The sequence below is a fragment of the Bufo bufo genome, chromosome 5, assembly GCF_905171765.1.
Source record: "Bufo bufo chromosome 5, aBufBuf1.1, whole genome shotgun sequence".
In the NCBI taxonomy this organism is placed as follows: Eukaryota; Metazoa; Chordata; class Amphibia; order Anura; family Bufonidae; genus Bufo; species Bufo bufo.
In genome coordinates this window covers 198,500,888-198,511,090 of record NC_053393.1, presented here as the reverse complement: position 1 = coordinate 198,511,090, position 10,203 = coordinate 198,500,888, and the positions used below count along the sequence as shown (strand labels likewise).

Genomic DNA, 10,203 nt, shown 5'->3' with positions numbered 1-10,203 from the left:
ATGTGTCCTCTTCACAGTAGTAATGCTCACACGTGCCCCCTTCATGGTAAAAATGTCCAGATGTGCCTCTTCACAGAAAAAATGCCAAGATATTTGCATCTTCACGGTAGTAATGCTCGCACGTGCCCCTTCACAGTGTTTGCATTTCTTTCTGGCAAAGCTACCTGGTTCTGGCCCGCAAAATTTGTACCATGTCTAGTGCGGCCCCCCAGACAAAAAATGGTTGGGCACCACTGATGTAGGAAAAAGCCTTTTGCACAAGACTGGGCTTCCTCTGGCCTCTGTGACTTTTTTTGTTGCAACTGGCATTTTTACTTTACCCTTGCCAGGTTTCCAAAAAGGGGGCGTGGTGAGGGCACATTTTCATTATTTACTCCAGAAACTTGGGTAAATAATGGCTGCAGTCTACTTCAGCCCCGAGCTCCTGTAGATTTCAGTCTGGCACAGAGACCACCGGAGGAGACATTTAATTTATGACAAAGCATTTCCTCCATCATAAAGAAGCACACTCTGGTCTTGATAAATAGGTGTGGACCTAATGTGTTGATCAGATGCAGTAACCAAATAAAAAATATTACATATTACTGTATATATCACATCCATGATATACAAGGGTGCAGTGTTTCATTGATTATAGTTTTCTGGGCTGGGGTCTTTTCCCCTCTTTTATAATGTACAGGGGGTAAGCACTGAACACGTAAATAACCAAAGGTGCCAGTTTCACTTTTTCAACAATAGTAACCATGGTTACCAAGTCACTGACCTATTTCCTATTATATCTCAGTACCGTAAACAATGCGGTCTCCAGTTTTCATCCATACATTTCATAGTATGTTCCATTTACCTTATAGAGTTACTGTCTACAGTGCACAGTTCGTCCCTTCAGGCATATGCATCTAAGGTCATTATTTCAATGGCTTTCCAAGTCAATAATATCTTTAAAAAGGGAGATCTACAGCAGGGAACATCATTAGGTAACAGGATATGCCTTTTATTTTCTACTATTCTGTCTGTGGATTTTCAATACATGAAAGAAATCCAATACCACTTGGAATTGCCCAGTAACATGTCAGCAGGATTATGTGCAGTCATGCCTGACTGAGCAAAATGACATCTGACAGTGACTCCGACTAATTGATCTCTTTTTTTTCTTTCCAAAATATTGCACCCCCGATGACACATATTCCAAATCATCTGTTCTGTGCCAATGAAAACTGACATCAGCTATGTCCAGACCTGCTATATGGATCACATGTACTCAGAAAGAAACGTATCTGATTATAAAGTAAAGCATGTAAAATCATTCAGGATCAAGGCAGGAAGATGAGACATTAGCCTGATTTTTATTACACATGTATTAACCACACTAGCTTTGCCTCACATGATTTTCAATATATATTTATAAGATGTGTCACCTAAAAATATTGTATTGTTATCCACTGCACAATCGTCACATGTCAATACTGCTCATCACTGCTGCCCACTGCCACCTTTAGGGGGGGCGTCACTGCTTCACTAGTCTGTACATAGTAATCTCCCCCTAGAGGTGGCTGTGGGTAACCAAAAATGTTAACTCTATGACTAGTAAATAAAGAAGATTTGCTGTGTCACAAAAGGGGCAAGTTAATTGGCACAAAATTTACGACTTTAATTTAGGGTCGGAGGGCCTCTAATTTATCAAATATTTATGGTACATCCTGCGATAAATGTTTGTGATGGGAATATCCCTAGGCTATGTACAGTCGTGGCCAAAAGTTTTGAGAATGACACAAATATTAGTTTTCACAAAGTTTGCTGCTAAACTGCTTTTAGATCTTTGTTTCAGTTGTTTCTGTGATGTAGTGAAATATAATTACACGCACTTCATACGCTTCAAAGGCTTTTATCGACAATTACATGACATTTATGCAAAGAGTCAGTATTTGCAGTGTTGGCCCTTCTTTTTCAGGACCTCTGCAATTCGACTGGGCATGCTCTCAATCAACTTCTGGGCCAATTCCTGACTGATAGCAACCCATTCTTTCATAATCACTTCTTGGAGTTTGTCAGAATTAGTGGGTTTTTGTTTGTCCACCCGCCTCTTGAGGATTGACCACAAGTTCTCAATGGGATTAAGATCTGGGGAGTTTCCAGGCCATGGACCTAAAATGTCAACGTTTTGGTCCCCGAGCCACTTAGTTATCACGTTTGCCTTATGGCACGGTGCTCCATCGTGCTGGAAAATGCATTGTTCTTCACCAAACTGTTGTTGGACACACATACACTCACTGACAGACACTCACTGACATACACCTACCCACTGAAACACACACACACGGAAACTCACTGACAGACACTCACTCAAAAACTGTGTGTTTATACTCACTGATAAACACACAGACACTGACCGACAGACATCCACACTCACTGACATACACTCACTCACTGACATACACACACAGACACTCAATGACAGACACACATACATTTACTGACAGAAAGACAGACATACATACACTCACTCACTGACATAAATACACAGGCAGACACTCACTCAGTCAAACACTTACCTCCCTGGAATCCAGTGTGGTGCAGCTCCTCAGTCCTCCAGCGCTGGGAGGACTGAGGAGGATATATTTCTCTCTTCAGTATCTGTACTCTCACTTTAAGTTATTTAAGCACTTTATGATCTCTCTGAGAGGTATATCTAAGGTCTAACTAATAGTTCTACTTGCTGAATTTGGTCGCAGTTTGCAGTAACTATTTGCAGATAGGTTGAATATGATCTGATATGGTTGTATGCAATTTGGATTGTAATATGGAATTTGGATTGTGAACTTTGTAGTTTGCAATTGTATTTGCAATTGGTGGAACTGTAAGTAAACACACATATCTCTAGTTCAGTATACAGTTCCAATCACAATACTAACAACAGGAACATTATATAACTGTTTTAAATACCTATTTTTGCCTCTCTTGCTTCCATAAAAACACAGCTCTCAGTGGAGTGAATGTCTCTTCAGCTCCTGTCTCTGGTGAATAATGATTCTAGCAGCTCCTGCTAGTGGAATTCCCTGACAGGCTGTGTGTGAGGCTGGCTGTGATTGGTGAAAACTCCTGCTGTGTGAGAAGCTGGCTGTGATTGGTCTAGACTTTTGCCCAGCAACAACAGATTAACACTATGCTTTCTGTTTTTTCTGCTGTGTCACACAGTGAGTATGTCTGTGTGTGTATGTCAGTGAGTGAGTGTATGTCAGTGAGTGTGGATGTCTGTCGGTCAGTGTCTGTGTGTTTATCAGTGAGTATGTGTGTGTGTTTGTCTGCCAGTGAGTGAGTGTCTGTCAGTGAGTTTCCGTGTGTGTGTGTTTCAGTGGGTAGGTGTATGTCTGTCAGTAAGTGAGTGTCTGTCTGTCAGTGAGTGTATGTGTGTGTCTGTCAGTGAGTGTATGTGTGTCTGTCAGTGTCACGACTGTGACTGATCCAGACAGGTCTGGGAGGAGAAGGTCGCAGCGACTTGCTACTCGCGATAGCTTGTGAGTTTGCTCCGTGGTTCAGGGTATGTCATCTGGGTTTTGCCTTGTGAACCTTTTTGTCCTGACTGGGAGTTTGTAGGCATCCTTCTCAGGTGAGTCCTGTCTGCCACTCCCAGCTACTATATTAGTTTCACTTTCACTTGCAGTCATTGCCAGATATAGTCCTTACTTCCAGTTCTATTCTGACCCTCGAAGGAGATCGTTTGATGGTGTTGCTGTGGAGCTCTTGTCCGGAGTGGACTGTCGTGATTGGGATCGCCTTCTCTGCTCGTGACTGGATAAGTCGATCTCTGATATAGTTTGTTTATTGCTGTCTTCCCCTGCTGTTCTCCTAGACATGAGTGATGGTGACTAGTGCTCCCATCGGCCTTTCCCCACTCTAGGCTTGTTAGGGTGACTGAAGGTTTTAGGCATCCTGCTCGCCGCACGGGTTCACACCCCGTCTAGGGTATCAGGGCAGACAGGTGCCAGCTTAGGGTTAGTCAGGGGTGGCCATACTATTCCCATCCGTAGATAAGGGTCCCCCTTCCCCTCCGTCTGGTGCGACACGACTGCTGCTGGGGTAGCGGTCGTGACAGTATATCTGGCCTTTTAAAAAAGAAAAAAAAAAAAAGTGACATTTCTTTTTTTTTTTTTTGCTTGCTGTTTTGCTTTGTATTTTTCTGTTCCACTATGGATCCGGTTACGGTTTTGGCGAAACAATTACAGGGATTATCCCTTGAAGTGGCAGGATTAAAAGCAACAGCGCTGCAGCAGCAGCAGCCATCCTTGGGTTCCACCGTTGCTACGGGAAACCAAGGTACTCCTGAGCCAAAAGTGGCTTTACCTGATAGGTTCTCAGGAGGGAGAGACCAATTTGTAACCTTCAGAGAAGCTTGCAAATTGTTCTTCAGGTTACGCCCTAGATCCTCCGGCGGTGAGGAACAACGGGTGGGTATTGTAATTTCTCTCCTGCAAGGAGATCCGCAGGCTTGGGCTTTCTCCCTACCATCAGACTCTCTGGCCTTACGATCAGTGGAGGAGTTTTTTGAAGCCCTGGGTCTCGTATATGATGACCCGGACAGGGTCTCACTGGCTGAGTCTAAGCTACGTAGACTTCGGCAAGAGAACCGGTCTGCTGAACTATATTGTTCCGAATTCCGTAGGTGGGCTACTGATACGTTATGGAACGACTCGGCCCTTAGGAGTCAGTTCTGCCAGGGGTTGTCTGAAAAATTAAAAGACGCGCTGGCGGTATACGAGGTCCCTGGGTCTCTGGAGGCTGCTATGTCTCTGTCCATAAGAATCGACAGACGACTCAGGGAGAGACTATTAAATTTTACGGAGGCCTCTATAGGGCAGGGATCGGTTTGTTATGATCCAGTCGAACCAATGCAAATAGGGGGCGCCACTAGACGGGTGAATCCTCCTAAGTTCCGCTGTAGGTCAGAGGTTTGTTTTCGTTGTGGGGAACCCAAGAGACCACAAACAAAGGAGCCGCCGGGAAAACTAGAGTCCCCAGATTGTGCGGAGGATAACAGTCTGGGCGTATTCGTTTCCTCCATACGCATGTCTCAGTTTTTGTTGTCCGCTACCGTTGAGGCGGGCAATAAGACTGAGATCTGTTCCGTCTTTTTGGACAGTGGGGCGGGGGTCAACTTGGTGGATTCACGGTTTGCTCAGGCTCTGGGTTTTACTCCAGAACTGATACGCAGAACTATTCCTGTTTTTGCCATCGACTCCTCCCCTCTTACTCAGAAAGAGTTAACTCAGATCATTCATAATATCCATCTGCAGGTAGGGGACCTCCATAAAGAACATATCTCGTGTTATGTCCTGGACGGTCTTCCGGCTCCTATGGTATTGGGGCTTCCCTGGCTGGTGACTCACAATCCAGTGGTGGATTGGCAGGCCGGGGAGATTGTGGAGTGGAGTGAACATTGTAAGGACAACTGCTTGAGTAGTAGGTGCTCTACACTCTCTGTAACATCTTTACCTGCCTTTCTGTCAGATTTTATGGATGTGTTCTCTGAGAAGGGTTGTCAGGGGTTACCACCTCATCGTCCATATGATTGCCCGATTAATCTACTACCTGGGGCCAAACTACCTAAAACCCGGTTATACAATCTTTCCGGCCCGGAGAGGAAGGCTATGAAAGATTATATTTCTGAGAGTTTGGCTAAGGGACACATCAGACCCTCTTCTTCACCTGTGGCTGCAGGATTCTTTTTCGTTAAAAAGAAAGATGGGGGCCTACGTCCTTGCCTGGATTTCCGGGAATTAAACCGGATAACTATCCGAGATCCCTATCCTCTTCCTCTCATTCCCGACCTCTTTAATCAGGTTGCTGGTGCTAAATGGTTCTCCAAAATGGATCTCAGAGGAGCCTATAACCTGGTTCGCATCAAAGAGGGGGATGAGTGGAAGACGGCTTTTAATACTCCGGAAGGGCATTATGAAAATCTGGTCATGCCATTTGGTCTTACTAATGCGCCTGCGGTATTCCAACATTTTGTCAACGATATTTTTAGTCACCTTATCGGGAGATTTGTTGTGATATATCTTGATGACATCCTGGTCTATTCCCCGGATCTGGATACACATAAGATCCATGTGAGACAAGTGCTGCAGATATTAAGGGCCAACAAATTGTTTGCTAAGTTAGAAAAATGTGTGTTCGCCGTAAAAGAACTGCCATTTCTGGGGTATGTGTTGTCAGATTCAGGTTTCCGCATGGATCCAGAGAAAGTCTGGGCGATTATAGACTGGGATCTGCCTGAGAACCTGAAGGCATTGCAACGCTTCCTGGGGTTTGCCAATTTTTATAGAAAGTTTATAAAAAACTATTCCTTGGTGGTCAAACCACTGACGGACATGACCCGAAAGGGATCCGATTTTTCCAAATGGTCACATGCAGCCAAAACTGCCTTTGCATCTCTGAAGGAGAGATTCACCTCGGCCCCTATTCTCGTACAGCCAGATGTCTTGCTTCCTTTTATTGTAGAGGTTGACGCATCAGAGGTGGGGGTGGGAGCGGTACTATCTCAGGGCCCGTCCCCTGGCGAATGGCGTCCGTGTGCTTTCTTTTCCAAGAAATTGTCTACTGCAGAAAGGAACTATGATATTGGCAACAGGGAACTTTTGGCTATTAAGTTGGCTTTTGAGGAGTGGCGTCATTTTTTGGAGGGGGCGGTTCATCCCGTCACGGTGATTACTGATCACAAAAACGTATTATATCTGGAGTCTGCTAAACGTCTCACCCCTAGACAGGATCGGTTGTCGTTATTTTTTACTAGGTTTAATTTTGTAATAACCTATCGCCCGGGGGCAAAAAATACTAAGGCAGATGCATTGTCTCGAAGTTTTCCTGGAGGGGGTGATGTTGAGGTACCAGAGCCCATTTTGCAAAAGGGGGTGGTGGTCTCTGCATTACACTCAGGTTTGGAGGGGAGGGTGTTGGAAGCTCAGGGGGACGCCCCGGCCTCCTGCCCCTCGGGTAAACTGTTTGTGGCAGAAAATTTACACCTGGAGATACTAAAAGAACACCATAACTCCACACTGGCAGGACACCCAGGTAGTAGGGCAACCTCTGAATTAGTGTCTCGTCGGTTCTGGTGGCCTAAGTGGCGCCAGGAGGTGTTGAATTTTGTGTCTGCATGTGCTACCTGTGCTCGTTCTAAGGTAGATCATACTCGTCCGGCAGGGCGTCTTTTACCTCTGGCCATCCCCAACAGGCCTTGGACGCACCTGTCAATGGATTTCATTACGGATCTACCAGTATCAGCGGGGAAGACTGTTATTCTTGTAGTTGTTGACAGATTCAGTAAAATGGTGCACTTTATTGCTCTTGCCGCATTGCGTAATGCTAACACACTGGCTCAGGTTTTTATTGACCACATCGTGAAGCTTCACGGGGTCCCTTCCGATATTGTTTCGGATCGTGGTACCCAATTCGTTTCTAAATTTTGGAAAGCTTTTTGTTCTCGTTTAGGGGTTCATCTGTCGTTTTCTTCATCTTTCCATCCACAGTCCAACGGTCAGACTGAACGTACCAATCAAAACCTAGAGACATATTTGAGATGCTTTGTTTCCGAAAATCAGGAAGAATGGTCATTTTATTTACCGTTAGCCGAGTTTGCCATTAATAATCGTCGTCAAGAACGTGCGGCTGATAGGAAGCGCTCTGAAGGTCCGGACCTTGGGGTGAATGACTTGGTGTGGTTGTCTACCAGAAATATCAAGTTGAAGGTTCCCTCGTGGAAATTAGGTCCGAGATTTATTGGTCCTTATAGGGTAATTAAGATCATTAACCCGGTGGCTTTTCGTCTGGAGCTACCTCAGACTCTAAGGATCCATAATGTCTTCCACAGATCTCTGCTTAAGAGATATGTAGAACCTCCTGAACCATTGCCACTACCGCCTCCACCGGTGGTTGTTGATGGCAGTCTTGAGTTTCAGGTAGAAAAGATTGTTGATTCACGATATGTTCGCCGCTCTCTTCAGTACCTGGTGCACTGGAAAGGTTATGGTTCCGAAGAGAGAATGTGGGTTCCAGCATCAGAGATAAAAGCGGACAGACTCATTCGGGCTTTTCATAGCTCCCATCCGGAGAGGCCTGGTCTTGAGGGTCCAGGGGCCCCTCGTAGAAAGGGGGGTACTGTCACGACTGTGACTGATCCAGACAGGTCTGGGAGGAGAAGGTCGCAGCGACTTGCTACTCGCGATAGCTTGTGAGTTTGCTCCGTGGTTCAGGGTATGTCATCTGGGTTTTGCCTTGTGAACCTTTTTGTCCTGACTGGGAGTTTGTAGGCATCCTTCTCAGGTGAGTCCTGTCTGCCACTCCCAGCTACTATATTAGTTTCACTTTCACTTGCAGTCATTGCCAGATATAGTCCTTACTTCCAGTTCTATTCTGACCTTTGAAGGAGATCGTTTGATGGTGTTGCTGTGGAGCTCTTGTCCGGCGTGGACTGTCGTGATTGGGATCGCCTTCTCTGCTCGTGACTGGATAAGTCTATCTCTGATATAGTTTGTTTGTTGCTGTCTTCCCCTGCTGTTCTCCTAGACATGAGTGATGGTGACTAGTGCTCCCATCGGCCTTTCCCCACTCTAGGCTTGTTAGGGTGACTGAAGGTTTTAGGCATCCTGCTCGCCGCACGGGTTCACACCCCGTCTAGGGTATCAGGGCAGACAGGTGCCAGCTTAGGGTTAGTCAGGGGTGGCCATACTATTCCCATCCGTAGATAAGGGTCCCCCTTCCCCTCCGTCTGGTGCGACACGACTGCTGCTGGGGTAGCGGTCGTGACAGTCAGTGAGTTTTTGTGTACGTCATTCAGTGAGTGCATGTCTGTCTGTCAGTGTGTGTGTGTGTGTGTGTGTCTGTCAGTGAGTGAGTGACATGAGGGGGCGGCAAAAATCCTTGCACCGGCCCTGGTTATACTGTATGTGAAGAAAAGTTGAAGTTAATAAAGAAGTTATTTGAAGAATTTGGTGTGCTCTTTAAACTTACTGTTAACTCCATAGAATGGCGCTAGAGGAATTACACAGTAATAGACAGTCTGGTTAGACTAAGGCCTCATGCACACGACCGTATTTTGTTTCCGTGTCCGATCCGTTTTTTCTGGGTCATTTCAATGCAAAAAACGCGGACAGCACACCGCGTGCTGTCCGCATCAGTATGTCCGTTCCGTTGCTCCACAAAAAAAATTGTGCATGTCCTATTTTTTTCTATTTTGCGGACAAGGATAGGCATTATTACAATGGATCCGCAAAAAAAACGGATGCCATACGGAACGTCATCCGTTGTTTTTTGCGGATCCGCAATTTGTGGACCGCAAAACACATACGGTCGTGTGCATGTAGCCTAAAAGTCAGAGATATCAGCGCAAAAGGCACTTCATAGTGCTGCGCCTGTCACAGGGGGGCTGTTTGAGTGGGGGACAGATCTTTGTTGCACAAGAACTCTGATGAATAAATTTGTACAAATCGATCTGCTCACATAGAGAGGAGCATCCTGTCTATCATCACACAACTAAGGCTCCATTCACACGTCCGCAATTGTGGTCCGCATCCGTTCCGCAATTGTGCGGAATGGGTGTGGACCCATTCATTCTCTATGAGGACAGAATGGATGCGGACAGCACACAGCGTGCTGTCCGCATCCGCATTTCCGGAGGGTGACGGCGATCTTCCGGTCCACGGCTCCTGAAAAAAATACATGTCCTATTCTTGTCCGCAATTGCGGACAAGAATAGGCATTTCTATGGGGGTGCCGGCCAGGTGTATTGCGGATCCGCAATACACTACGGACGTGTGAATGGACCCTAAGGCTACTTTCACACTAGCGTTAGCAGGGTCTGGTAGGCTGTTCCCCTGCCGGATCCGTACTAATGCTAGCCCACGAGTGCCGTTGGAAGTCCGCTCCGGCCCAATTCACATTCACTGATGCCAAGCACGCTGCGTTTTTTGTCCGGCCGCCTCTTGGCATGTTTGCCGTGCTGCGGCTGCATCTCCGATCTGTCCCCATTAAAGTGAATGGGGCCGGAGCGGACTTCCGGTGGCACTCGTGGGCTACTGTTAGGACGGATCACTGTGTACAGGGGGTCACGGATCTCTATATGCAGTGGTGGGGGTCACATATCACTATATACAGAGTGCAGGAAGGAGAGGTCACACAATTATAGATGGTGAGACCAGTGACTGCTGCTATCAC

At 46.2% G+C, this 10,203-nt stretch overlaps 1 long non-coding RNA gene across 1 annotated transcript; it reads left to right on the top strand.

The window, feature by feature from the left end:
• Positions 1–528: 528 nt before the first annotated feature.
• Positions 529–9,820, top strand: LOC121001391. Its single transcript, XR_005779044.1, has 4 exons — positions 529–542; positions 3,283–3,287; positions 6,903–6,908; positions 9,632–9,820. It is a non-coding gene; the product is annotated as an uncharacterized LOC121001391 (long non-coding RNA).
• Positions 9,821–10,203: the final 383 nt, after the last annotated feature.